Source organism: Protopterus annectens, chromosome 1.part1 (assembly GCF_019279795.1).
Source record: "Protopterus annectens isolate FY-2018-M chromosome 1.part1, PAN1.0, whole genome shotgun sequence".
Lineage (NCBI taxonomy): Eukaryota > Metazoa > Chordata > Ceratodontiformes > Protopteridae > Protopterus > Protopterus annectens.
In genome coordinates this window covers 1,890,711,326-1,890,725,447 of record NC_056726.1, presented here as the reverse complement: position 1 = coordinate 1,890,725,447, position 14,122 = coordinate 1,890,711,326, and positions in this window count along the sequence as shown.

Below are 14,122 nucleotides of genomic sequence, written 5' to 3'. Positions count from 1 at the left end.
ATGGCCAAAGTGTTTAGACATTCCTTCTATGTAGCCCACCCAATGTCACCTAATGTAACCCACTTTGTCTAGTCTGATGATGTCACCATCCTACAAATATACCTGTGGAAAATAAAAATCCCAGTGATGTGTATAGTGCGTCGTGTACATGTGTATTCTTGTAGTAACATAAAGCAATTAGGTAGGGGTTTAAATCCTGCACTTGACAAGTTTGTGTGCGATCTCCTTGGAGAGAAGCAACCTTTTTGGAGAGTACTCAAACACCTTAAAAGTGGTATACTAATCTTTGTCAGGTCTGATGATGTCACCATCCTACAAATATACCTGTGGAAAAGAGAGCTCACCGTAATGTGTATAGTGCGTCATGTAAATGCGTACTCCTGTAGTAACATAAAGCAGTTACTTAGGGGGTTGAATCCTGCATTTGACAAGTGTGTTTGTGTGGGATCTCCTTGGAGAGGCGCAACCTTTTTGGAGAGTACTCAAACACCTTAAAAGTGGTATAGTAATTGTTGTCAGGTCTGATGATGTCACCATCGTACAAAAATACCTGTGGAAAAAAAGAACTGACAGTAAGTTGTATAGCGCACCGTGTAAATGCATACTCCTATCGTAACATAAAGCAGTTAGGTAGGGGTTTGAATCCTGCACTTGAAAAGTGTGTGTGTTTGTGTGTGATCTCCTTGAAGAGGGGCAACCTTTTTGGAGAGTACTCAAACACCTTAAAAATGGTATACTAATCTTTGTCAGGTCTGATGATGTCACCATCCTACAAATATACCTGTGGAAAAGGAAGCTCACAGAAATGTATATAGCACATCATATAAATGTATACTCTTGTAGTAATATAAAGCAGTTAGGTAGGGGTTTGAATCCTGCACTTGACAAGTGTGTGCGCGTTGGTTTGTATGTGATCTCCTTGGAGAGGGAAACCTTTTTGGAGAGTACTCAAACACCTTAAAAGTGGTATAGTAATTGTTGTCAGGTCTGATGATGTCACCATCCTACAAAAATACCTGTGGAAAAAAGAACTCACAGTAACGTGTATAGCGCACCGTGTAAATGCATACTCCTATCGTAACATAAAGCAGTTAGGTAGGGGTTTGAATCCTGCACTTGCAAAGTGTGTGTGTTTGTGTGTGATCTCCTTGAAGAGGGGCAACCTTTTTGGAGAGTACTCAAACACCTTAAAAGTGGTATACTAATCTTTGTTAGGTCTGATGATGTCACCATCCTACAAATATACCTGTGGAAAAGGCAACTCACAGCAATGTATATAGCACATCATGTAAATGCATACTCCTGTAGTAACATAAAGCAGTTAGGTAGGGGTTCGAATCCTGCACTTGACAAGTGTGTGTGTGTTGGTTTGTATGTGATCTCTTTGGAGAGGGAAACCTTTTTGGAGAGTACTCAAACACTTTAAAAGTGGTATACTAATCTTTGTCAGGTCTGATGATGTCACCATCCTACAAATATACCTATGGAAAAAAAACCACACAGTAATGTGTATAGCACGTCGTGTTAATACATACTCCTCTCATATCATGAAGTAGTTAGGTAGTGGTTTAAATCCTGTACTTGGTGAGTGTGTGTGTGACACTGTTGGGTTGTGGGTTTTGCTTTTACTACTGTATGACATATCAGTATGACACCAGTATGTGCATTGCACATGTGAGTTAGCTGTGTGGCAAATACATAAACGTACATGTGACCTCAACTATTGCATGTGTGGGAACCCTGCTTTCTCCAAGAACACATCTAACATATTTTCAAGAGTGTGCTGCTGTTTTTCAGACCTTAGGTCACATCTGTATGCTTGTGACAAGGCCAGCCACTGCAGTGATCCCTGGCCTAGGTCAACTGTGTCACACACACTCATTACGCTTTCTCTAGAATTGTGTGAGTGAGGGCTTATGGCCGAGGTATATGTCAGACCTGTTCAAACGCAGCAGGGTCTGTCAGTGATGGCTATTCATTATTGGTGTACAACAACCTTTGTGGATATGCATACAAACCCCTTATTGCTTATGTGATCCACCGAGGGATTCAAACATACCTTTGGAAATGTGATTATCAAAGGACAGATGACGTACCACTTGGTTGCATGTACACATCGGTACCTGTTCTTCATGGTGGTGGCTACTACCTATGTGGTACTGTGGGGATACTATGTTCCGTAAAGGTGGATGACTATGCTTTGGTTGGCTTATAGCTTTACAGCATGGGTTTGACAACAGGGATCTGTCTGTGTGATACCCTTGAAGAGGATGTGTGTGTGTGTCATCTGGAAAATGCATAATAGGCCACAGTATGCATCACCACATGTGGACGGACATGTCCCTACTGTGATTGCTTGTACCTAAGAGAGCTATATGCCAAACAGGAGTGGTCTCAGTAATTGGTGCAGGTGAATACCACTGGTTACTGGCATAGTATAGTACCTGAAGTGTCCAAATGTTACTGTGTGTCCTACATCTGTGTGTCAGTTGTCAAGACATCATCTAACGATTGGTTATAGTCAGGCTGTTGAAGTTGTGCATGCTACCAGAATGCAAAACAATGACAGATAGTAACAGTATCACCCACAGCACAGTGTCAAACCGTGTCATACACACATGTGTAGTCAAGTTCTGAAATGTGTGTAGTACAATGCATACTGGCCACCAATCAAGACTAGGGAGTGTTACTGTGTAATACAGGGTATGTCACCCTGCCCATGTGCCCACTATGCACGTACATGCAGACAGTGCACCTCCACCATGTTCACAAATGTACACCTGCAAATCTGTGCCACACACATCCCACACATACTGTCCACTCCCTAACACATGCTGCCAATACTACACACATCAGCCAAGTGGCACGTGGGTGGACAATACACTATTGGAACTAACCCTGGTGTAAAACATTACTACCTTGACAATCATAGCTTACATGCATCATGCCTGCTCAGCTACACCTTCAAGCATATCATTACACTCTACTGCTGACAACATGCTAACATTGCTATACTGCTATAAAGTCACCCTGTGCATCAACACCATGGTAGCCTGTTCCTGCATCAATGTTACAGATGACAGGAGGTGGCACAGGATTCATCATATGCACAGGGTGGGTTGTTGGTTTGCCAGAGGCCTACAGTGAGCCATACAATCGACATGTATGTGTGTGTGTGTGTGTGTGTGTGTGTGTGTGTGTGTGTGTGTGTGTGTGTGTGTGTGTGTGAGGGCCAAGAGTACTGCTATGCACCAATGTTGTTGTAATGTGTGTGTGTATGTGGTAGCCTAGGTATCTTGTTTATGTGTGTGTATGTCTACATGCACACAGTTCCACAATGTGGCTGCCATATACAGGTATTTGTGGGACAGCCACAGACTGTACCTGCCAGGCTTTACAGATCACTGTCTCTGGCCACGGATACAGTACCTGTGCCTGGCAGGGGTGCTACTGACACTATCAGGTACTAAGCCTGAATGGGTACTATCCCCAGAGGCAGATGAATGTACACTGGACCCAGGTCCCTACTGGGACTGTCCAGAGCCACGTGCACATGTTCTTCTAGGATGGTCTATGGACAGCCCACCCCCAACATTGCTGAGGCTGGTACTGGCATTACGGGAGCGGCTGTGACTTGAGGGACGTCCGCGGCGACTGCCAGCTGCTGATGTTGCTGGCATATGTCCACGTCAACGTCTCACCCATCCTGCACTGTCCTGACACATGGACATGACATTGCGGAGGACATCTAATGTCTCACCCCAATGTCTATCCATGACTTCAGTGTAATTATGGATGGCACCTGCTAGGTCACGGATACTGTCATTTAAAGCGGTGTTATGTGCCCTCTGTGCCCTTAGTTCCTGTCTGGTATACCGTTCTATACATGCCTGTGCCTCCATGACAGCCTGGAACATGCATGAGGTTGTAAGACCTGTGGCATGTCTGCCAGTGGCATGATGAGCAGCAGTGCTTCAACGAGAACCCCTGGACATCTGCCTATGTGGTACCCTTCCAGACATCTGGGTATGGCTGCTGTGTTGGGATGCATGTGCCATAGATACCACACTGTCCTGGCCAATGCCGGCTGTATGCTGTCCCTCAGCTAAGGGCATTGGTGATGGATGTATTGGCAGTATGACTGTGTGCATGGATGGGGTGGACACTTGTGTACTGTTGATTGTTGGCCCAACGACAGACCCTGGCAAACATGCCTGTGCCTCAACACACCTATCATCATTATCACTATCATTCTCAGTGACATCAGTTTCCCTGCTGCAGTGAAACAGCCCAAAATCAGCACCTGTGAGAGGGAGACAGGAAACACACTTTACGATCTGTACATGATGTCTGCACACATGCACACATGCACACATGAACACATACACACATGCACCCATGCACACATACACACATGAACACATGAACACATGCACACATGAACACATGCACACATGCACACATGAACACATGCACACATGCACACATGCACACATGAACACATGCACACATGCACATATGCACACATGAACACATGCACACATGCACACATGAACACATGCACACATGCACACATGCACACAGATACACTCCTCACTACAACAGACAGACACACACACACACACACACACACACACACACAAACACACACACAAAGACACACACACACATACACCACCACCAGCGATCCAGAACATACTCAACAGCGTGTGTTGGTGGGGTACAGTATCACAAGCTAAACATTTATATCAAACGTGACAGCATGCAGGACGTGTGTTGCTCAACAGTATGCAGTGTGAGTGTAGACAGCCCTTGCTAATGACAGTATACATGGCTTTGATGCATGTGTGTTTTGTTCAGTGATTGGCCTCACCCTGGAACGCAATGCGTACATGGACACAACATTTCTGTGCAAGTATTAAAAGCTCTGCAATGTCCTGTGCACCATCACTCACAGGAATACATACCATGGCTGGATGTGTATCAGTGTGTCACATAGATATCCATTTCTGATTAGAGCATCTATGTCTTTAGCAGATAATTGTGGACACAGGTTTAGCACATGCATGCTATGTATACACACAGGATGAGTGGTGCATGTATACCTGATGGAATACCATTGCTCAACATAGCCATTGTACAGTGGTTATGGTGAGTGTAGGACATACTGTGGACTTGCCAGTGCTAGCCATGACATGGCATGCTACCACACAACTGCAACATTAAACATCACACCTACACAATGTGTGTCATGTGACCTATACACTCAATAGCATTACAAGACATGTGTGTCACTTTGTACAAATGGTGATTGCTATGCATATTGTGTATAGGTGTATATGTTTGCACACACACAACATTGAGGTGCATAGCAATTAATGATATGTGTAGTACTGTGGCCACTGTAACTGGATGGGGTGTAGTACCATGAGACATCATCATGCAGCATCATGTGGTCACTCAAGGCTACTAATATGTGCCACACCGGCACATAGCATGCTGTACCTGAACTGCAGTACCATGGCTACATTCACCATTTCACAGCCAGTTATTACATGGGTTCGTAAGGTGCCCAATAGGGTGCATTGCCTAACATGAATGTGTTATGTGTTGAAGAGTGTCGCACAGCCACATGAGAGGCCTCTACCCCTCAAGTATATTATGTGTGCTGAGTGGATGACATTTGGGATACAGGAGTGTGACCTTACAGCGTGTGTCTGAGTATGCCATGTGTAGCATATTAACATGTACTGCGTATGACGGAGTTGTGTATGTCATGTGCATGTGTATCGACTGCCTATCCAATGTCCACTATAGTGTAGCCATAATTGTTTGGGATGCTCAGTGTATTGCATGTGTTTGAGGCAGCCACTCACGTTACTGAGATGTGCATAGTCTCACAGCAAACATGCACAGCATGCATTATGCGTAGGTGTATTACATGTGTACATAGCCTACACCTCACCTATAACATGCACATTTTGTTAGCAATATTGAATGTAGAACACACTCACCAGCATGGGTCTGCTGCCTTGCTGTCACACCAGAGAGACCTACAAGGATATGAAACAGTTTGCCAGTGGCAACAACTGTGGCATTGCTACTGTGGGTTTGCAATCTTACAGTAGCACAATGGTTGACAGTCACAGGCCTACACATCATGTTCCAAATTATCAGTATTGAACAACACCAGGCAACACATCTTCTAACTACACAGTACACATCTCACATATGCATGATCTAACAATAGAGGTAACAGTAGTCTACAGATATGCCATCTTACCTGCACGCTCCATGTGAACTTGCTGGGGGGCTCTGGCCTCCATGATGATGCATATGTGCTGTTGTTGTTGTTGGCCAGGAGCCCCCAGGCTCAGGAGCAGCTCCTCCACTCTGATGAGGGGGGGATGGGTGGCAACCCCACCACCTGTGGCAAGCTGTTGCCTACGGACATCAGACGCACACTGCCGGACATGTCTAAGTAAATCACTGCAGTGATGTTGTACCTGCTCATAAGTCCGGTTATGCATGCCTATATCATTTATCCTGTGGACAACATCTTGCCACAGCGCAGTCTGCTCATGCTGGTCCTGGCTGGTTCTTGAAAATAGCAGGGTGTACTGTTGGATGAGACAGTTGGTTAGAATCTCATCCTCTGCATGGCTATAGGCTGGATTGTGATGGTGGGACATGACCCTGGAAGACAATAAAACAATATGTGTGAGCAAGTCATGTGGCATACTTAACATTCTACACTACAGATATCACTGAACTGCCATAAATAGCAAACTATTGTCTGTCACAGGATACACACTTTCAATACCACATATCAGTGCTCAACCCACAACTGCCTGACAGTGCCTGACATGCTCTATATATTAAAACATTTTCTGAACACAACAAAGAGAAATCACTATGTAAGACTATGCAACAGTACATGGCATACTGTATGTGACACAATGCATCACCTAGCCACAGGAGGTATATATCAAGCTAATGCATAACAGAATATGTAATCCATTGCAATGTTTGTAAAGTCCAGTTACAGTATTACCAGTATACCACACTAGTTGTTGATGGAAAACCCCTGCCTACAATATGTGCACATTCGTGAATATAGGTGGCATACTGCTGTACTAGACTATACATGTTGCTAGATACGCACCTATATTCTGTAACACACATATGACCGAGGGCGTGTTACAGGCATAACCACACACACACATCAGACATACATACGGGACACAGAGGTATGGCAACCCAGATGAGCTTTACGTGTGTACCATACAGTACTGTGTGTCAGTACTTACAAACCCTTATGCCTGAGGCATGTAATCTGTGAGGACTACAGGGAGCACACAAAACAGTGTTTCCAAGCAATGTGGACATACACCATACTGTGCTGTTTAGGCCTACAGCTTCAGGTAGTACTACAGTTCATACAGGTGTTTGATTCACCAGCAGTACCAATCAATGAGCATACATGTAATGCTTTATCCTCCAATGGCACACCCCAGTTAACACAAAGGGACTTAGTCAGACCATATGGCATACTGCTTTTTCTGGCTAGCAATAGCATACACATCTTTTGCTGGGATCAGAGCTAGGACACATAATACCATGACAGAAACAGTTTCCCACTAAGCTATCCCACATATACACAACTGTGAAACATTCACCAACACATTCACCATCACACTCAGTCAACCTCACATAGCAATTATTGCAACAAGTACATGTGGTTGTGTATTGGTTCATAGGTAGGTAATAGGCTATTGGCCCTAGGGCCTATAGAAGCCTAGCCAGATGGTACCCTGGCCTTTGACACCCAAGTTATTTAGTTTCATGTGTCCCTGTCAAGCAGAGCCACAAAGGTGATTCCTGGGGTGTATTTCCTATCTCCCATCCAATCATCTAGACTATTCATGACGAGTGCTATTGAGGAGCTTTGTTTGCTATTGATAGGTAGTTTGTTCCAGAGTATGGGATGTCTCTGAGATAGGAATCTATCCCTCCAGCACGTTCTGTTTATTGAGGTGACAAGGTTTAGGTCCCCAGAGCGTGTAGGTCATAGGGATTGTGATCTGTTTACGTGGAGCATGTCCAACAGCTCTGGGTTTGACATAGCTTTGTATGTTAGGCAGAGGTCTCCTCTGGGTTGCTGGTATGTGACACAGTCTAGCTGTGGTTTTGTGAGATGATCTGCATAAGGCATCTGTTTGAGGACAGTATTACTCTTTGTGAGGTATGTCTGTGGCCTTTCCAGTTGCTGTAGATGTTTTGTGAGGTACATACCAGAAGGGGCATTGTACTCTATAATGGGTTTTGTGAGTGATGAGTAGATACATATAAACATTATAAACATCCATTGGTGTACATATAGATATATATATAAGCACATATAAAGTCCACCTTTCATGGTGGGAATCTCAATTATGTGAAGTATGTGAGGTGTACAGTTATGTAATGATATTGCACAGTCTTGTGTGAAATGCATTGAAGGTGTTCTCAGCCCATGTGGCTTTAGCAGGCCTCACTGCCTGCAACACTGCATACCTAACAAATCACACCCACAGCTTTTAACCACCACATGTCATATACTAGCACTGTATGCTATCTTGTTTGCCACACACTACTACCTACATACAAATATGCACATAACAACCTTCACCAACATATATATGACCTCCCTTCAGAAACAGTTGCAGTATGTCCCTTGCTCTATGCATATGTATGGATGCTAATATATCTGACACAGATATATCTCTCCATATGTGTGTGCCATACACACACAAGGTCCACACTGTTGTAAGTCCCTGGACCTCACGGCTGACCTGTTGGGCCTTGCTGCAACATGAACAGGTGTCACGTGTGAGCACACAGTAATATTAGAGGGTGTATACATAGCTGCAAATGCTAGATTAGCATACTAGCCTGGTACAGCAGTTGCCAATGCTAAGCTACACATTGATATGACTATCATGCATGTGTTACTCTGTCATATCCATGGTTATTTAGCTGTATGCGCTACTCCCCCAAACAGCCATTGTCAACACTACTGTACAGAACACAGATAACATGGTTCAGATGTTTGACATTCAATGCTGAGCTACATATATCACAGTTACGTCCCACTGCACACAGCTACACTCTGATTTCTCCATGGCAGTAGTTATGCAGGGCATCTGTGCATAGATACGTACTGCTACCACATATTGATGTTTCAAAGTATGTAGAGTAGTCTTCAAATATATCTACTACATGCCAGTAAATACATATCTGTTACATACCTTTCCTTTGTATGAGTTCATAGTTTTCAATTTGCTTTGGCTTTATTTAAATCTTTTCTTTTTTTTATGTATTATTTTTTTTTTATTTATTGGTTTATTTTTTTTCCCACTGGTGTGGGTGTGTGTGTGTGTCTCTGTCTCTGTGTGTCTCTCTCTCTCTCTCTCAGAGTCTGCAATGGGATGATTGCATGTGTGGACAGCAAGTACAGCCTGCTTTTATAGGTATCTGCACATGTGCATGTGATGGCCTCTGCACCAATTGGTGGCCACCATTTGGTAATTACATGCAGCCTACTGTGTGGTAATTGCAGTACTCACTGTCATAGCAACCCAATGCTATAAATTGCTATGTCAGGTAGGCGTAGCCCTTTCAGCTTTCCAAAGTGGGGCCCATGCTTGTTTGCTGTGGACACACCGTTGTGTAAGTCAGAAGGTTGGTATAGTTCTTATATCTGAAGCTAGGGGTGTAGCCAGTGATTTAAATGTTGTACTCAGACCTGAATGTTGCCACTTCCACTACACAGTTGTCAGTGTAGAATTGTACTCACCCCTACAAATGCTAACACAAGATACATGTTAGTATGTAGTTTCTTTTCTACTTATACAATTCACTGCCATACAAAAGTAGTTATTGAGATATATTAATTTGGCACATGAACTGTTTGTGAACTGCTATACTGTGAATATTAATGTACTCACTTTTGATCAGTTTGTGCATTTTTAGTGTTGACATTAGCACAGGCTGCTCAAGAAAAATGGACAGATTTCAGTACTGAGTATGCATACCTATATTCTTGGTAGACCCTGAACACACAGGTTTGTTGTACATTTGGGTAGGGGTGCAGAAGGACAGAGAGCAGTATGTATTAATGTGTGAGCTTTATCTTGCTGGACTTAAATGGTTGCTGTGTACCTGTTAGTTTACCAAGGCAAGTAGTCTGTCTGCGTACCTCCCAACTGTGGACCTATCCAGATGGTAGCCAGAGGTTAGCCTGTTATTCTTTGTGCACCACACCGGTCTTTTCAGCACAGGAACAATGGCATTGTCACAGTTGGTTGCTAGCAGTACATGGCTTCATCCCTTGGTATTTCAGTGTTGAACTCCTACATAAGGGTATGTTTTTGGAACTCCTTCCAAAGCTATTTGCACAGTGTGTAACAGCAGAATAGCTGATATGCCTGTGTGTTTCTGCCTCTGCCAGGCTTCTCAAACACTCAGGTACATATCTGAACAGACTCAGGGAAAAGGAGGTAGAAGTGAGGTACACCTTTACAATATTAGGGACATTAGGTTGAAACTTTGAGAGAACCAGAGCATATGGATTAATATACATTTCCTGAAGTACAAGCAGTGTCTAACTTATTGTCATTATTCATTATGTGTAATTCACCACCTTTCTGCCTAATGTCAGTAGCTTTCAGAGGGATTCAGAGGGACACAGCTAAAACCTGTCTCTAAATCAGTGACATACCTTTTAATTAGTCACAGTTGGGAAGTATGGCCTCTGCCCTAATCAGATATGCTAGTGTTTGTCCTGCTATGATACTGTGCAGGGGTTGTAAAGTGCTGCTGTAACATTATTTCCTGCTAGAATGTCTGGTTCTCTTTTCACAGTCATGTAATGCAATTCCACAAGAACTGCTGGTAAAGATCCACATAACAGGATTTGTGTTATGGCATTTCTATTTGTCCTTTACATTCACTCATTCTGATGCATGATATATTGATTTCAGCACCAATTTGTTGTATGTTTACCATGGCTCAGTGGTACTTCATGCAGTCTAGTGTGTACAAAGTCCGGGGTTCGGGACTGACAGAGGTATTTTATTTTGCTGCTGAGCAGAACAAGGGCCCTGACATACAGAGTGACTAAGGCACTTTTAAGCAGTTGTAAGCAGGTTTGCATGGGTTTGCATGATGCTTAACTAAGTGCACACAAACGCACACAGGCGCACACTCACACAAACCTGCTAACTACTGCTTAAAAGTGCTTACTTCCACTAATCCCACGCTCATTTCTTTGAAAGAAAAGAAAAGAAAATGGGGAGATAGGAAAGTGGTGAAAACGGGTTACAAAGAGGGAAAGACAGTAGGGAAAACAGTAAAGGATGTGCAAGACTGGTGTAGGGAAGGCCCATAGCTGCCCATTTCTTTAACAGCAACAGCTGTGCATATGCAATAATTTTGGAGTGAAATATGAAACCTTCAACCCCTGTGAGAGGGGTGAGGGCAACAAAGTGTATTGTACTGCCAATTAAATATCAGTTTGTGTCCAGCGGACATGTGTGCAAAATGGGCAGCTATGTATTGGGCGTAATTTTTTTTGGGAGCAGAATGCCCTTTTTTTTTCAGGTGAGAGTGGAATGTGGGGTAGGGGAAGTAGGTATATTTGGGGAGGTAGGTTGGGGAGGTACACAGACAAGACAAACAAGATGCATACAGGGGCAGAATATGTGGTGGGTGAACACCATTGATGGGGAAGGATGTTTGGAAATCGCAAGCCCATGAGCCCACAGATGGAAACAGTGGAAATGAGATCCCCACCCATGGGCAGTCACCACTGCACCTTCACAGCCCAGAGGGTGGCTGTGCTGGGGGCTGTGCAGGTGGGGCAGGCTCACCCGTGAGTCACGCCACCCGTGCCTCAAGCTGGCATAGAGGATCAGCGACAGAATGCTCGATCTCCCTATGCACCACAGCCCGGACCATTTGGAGGGTGATAGGTGGCCCTCCTTCACCCATGCTTGCACGGGGGGGACGAGCCACATCCCCTGCAGCGCTTCCACCTGAAGGTGGCACAGGGCCAATGGAGGAGGAGGAGGTCCCAGGCTGGGCACTGGACCTGCTGGTGCCAGGTGCCATTGCCAGCTGAGGTGGGACAGGTGGGTCCGCTGAGACCGGCCTTCCCATACGTTCTATGTTTAGGAGGATTTAATGAAAATATGGGTTAGTAACAGTCAACAGCATTCCCAATTAGTTATAACAGCATGCAGAAGTGTTCCCATTAACCCAACACACCAGAGTTCCAACAGTTGAACAGCAAGCATGACACATGCATATATGGGACAACAGTGGACATTGCAACAGCATGCAGGTTTAATTGATGGCAACAGGCCACCAATATTGTGGTATTTGAACAGGGCATATGCATCAAAATAAATGCAGATATTTCTAAACCAATAGGACATATGTCCCAGTAAATGTTTTGAGATTACACATACCCATTGAGGTGTGGAATTGCATTTTATATGCACATACAGTAGGGTGGAAAATGATAGCTCCATTAACAACTTATATATCCTTCTAGTTCACACTACATTCTTATTGACTGCAGTTATATGTCCCCTACATGTATTATTACACTACACAATTGTCCTTTGATCGTGAAATGGGTTTTGCTATATCTTTATATACATGGGCTGTATCTGCCATACAAACTGTCCAGAATGCAGATGTTACTGCTACATATTTTATGGATTGCTCAGACACACTACTGCTGAGATGGTACACTGACAGCTCTACTTTCATATACTTATCTAGATATGTGTAGATGAAATTATCAGTTATACGTTAACAGATCCCTACATTTCTGCCAGCACAATGACATTTTTGGGGAACACAATACCAAGCTACTCATGTGCCAGATTAACCTGTACATGCTGGGCATGAACCAACAGTTGTGGACTGTGAATATGCTTAAAAGCTACTGGTACTGCCTTCATCCACATTATATGGGCCTACCCAACTGTGTGTTGACAGTACTTAATACAACAGTACTATTTCTATAATGCAAGAGTACCACAACATATGACAAAATGACACAGACACACTCCAGGAATTATACCTTTATTAAAGACTTAAAACACTTTTTTAGAGGCTCTCTCATTTATTTCTTATGACAGTACATTCAGAATAATTATTAGATAATTATTATACCTTTATTTATTGTGTTTAAGCACGTTTTTCAGGCTCTCTCATTTATTTTACATAACAGTACATGCAGAATACTTACTAACCTGCCTGGTTGCGCAGCCTTAGCAGCCTATCTGCATAGGCTTGCTGATTCGCAGCATGGACACCTGCAGCTGTGAAATAATTGAAGTGATATTGAGACATACCTATCCATAGTATACACTAGAATAGCAATTCTTACATACTTAATTCCATGGCTACTTACTCAGTAGTGGGGCATTGGGCATCCCACGGGCCTCCTGGATCCCCTGGTCCAGTTGATCCACCTTGCGTCTTCTCAGGTTTGCATGGTGGTGTCTGACCTGTTCACCAGTCCGAGGGACACCTGTGGCACTGGTGAGTTCATGAGCTAGACCGTCCCAGGCTTCCGCTTTGTATTGGGTGCCCTGGTACTGGCCCCGCAGGAGTCTATCCTCATGATGGTGGACAAGGAGCCAAACCATTACTTTAGACTCCTCAATGCCCCAATGTTGCTCTTGAAAATGAGACCCTCTCCAGCACCAGCCATTGCTGCCTGCAGATGGGAGCTACAACCAGTTATGGCAAGTATTCCCGCCTATGGAGCTTAAATATGCATCATTTCCCGCACTTATTTGTGATTGGCCGGTTTTGAAAAAACGCAGCTGAGGGTACACCTGCTTAGCAATGGATAAACTTCCATTGACATTTATGTGTGTGTTGAAAGTGTGTACTTATGAAAAGCTGTCATGGCTTAGTGGTTCAGTCCTGTGATTATGATGCACAGTATACCGGGTTCAAGGCCTGTCATTGCTTTTTATTTCACTACTGGCCAGACCGACAAGGAGGTGTGGCTATGTTTTACCAGCTTTGCTCTACGTTGCCCGATGTTGCTCGACGT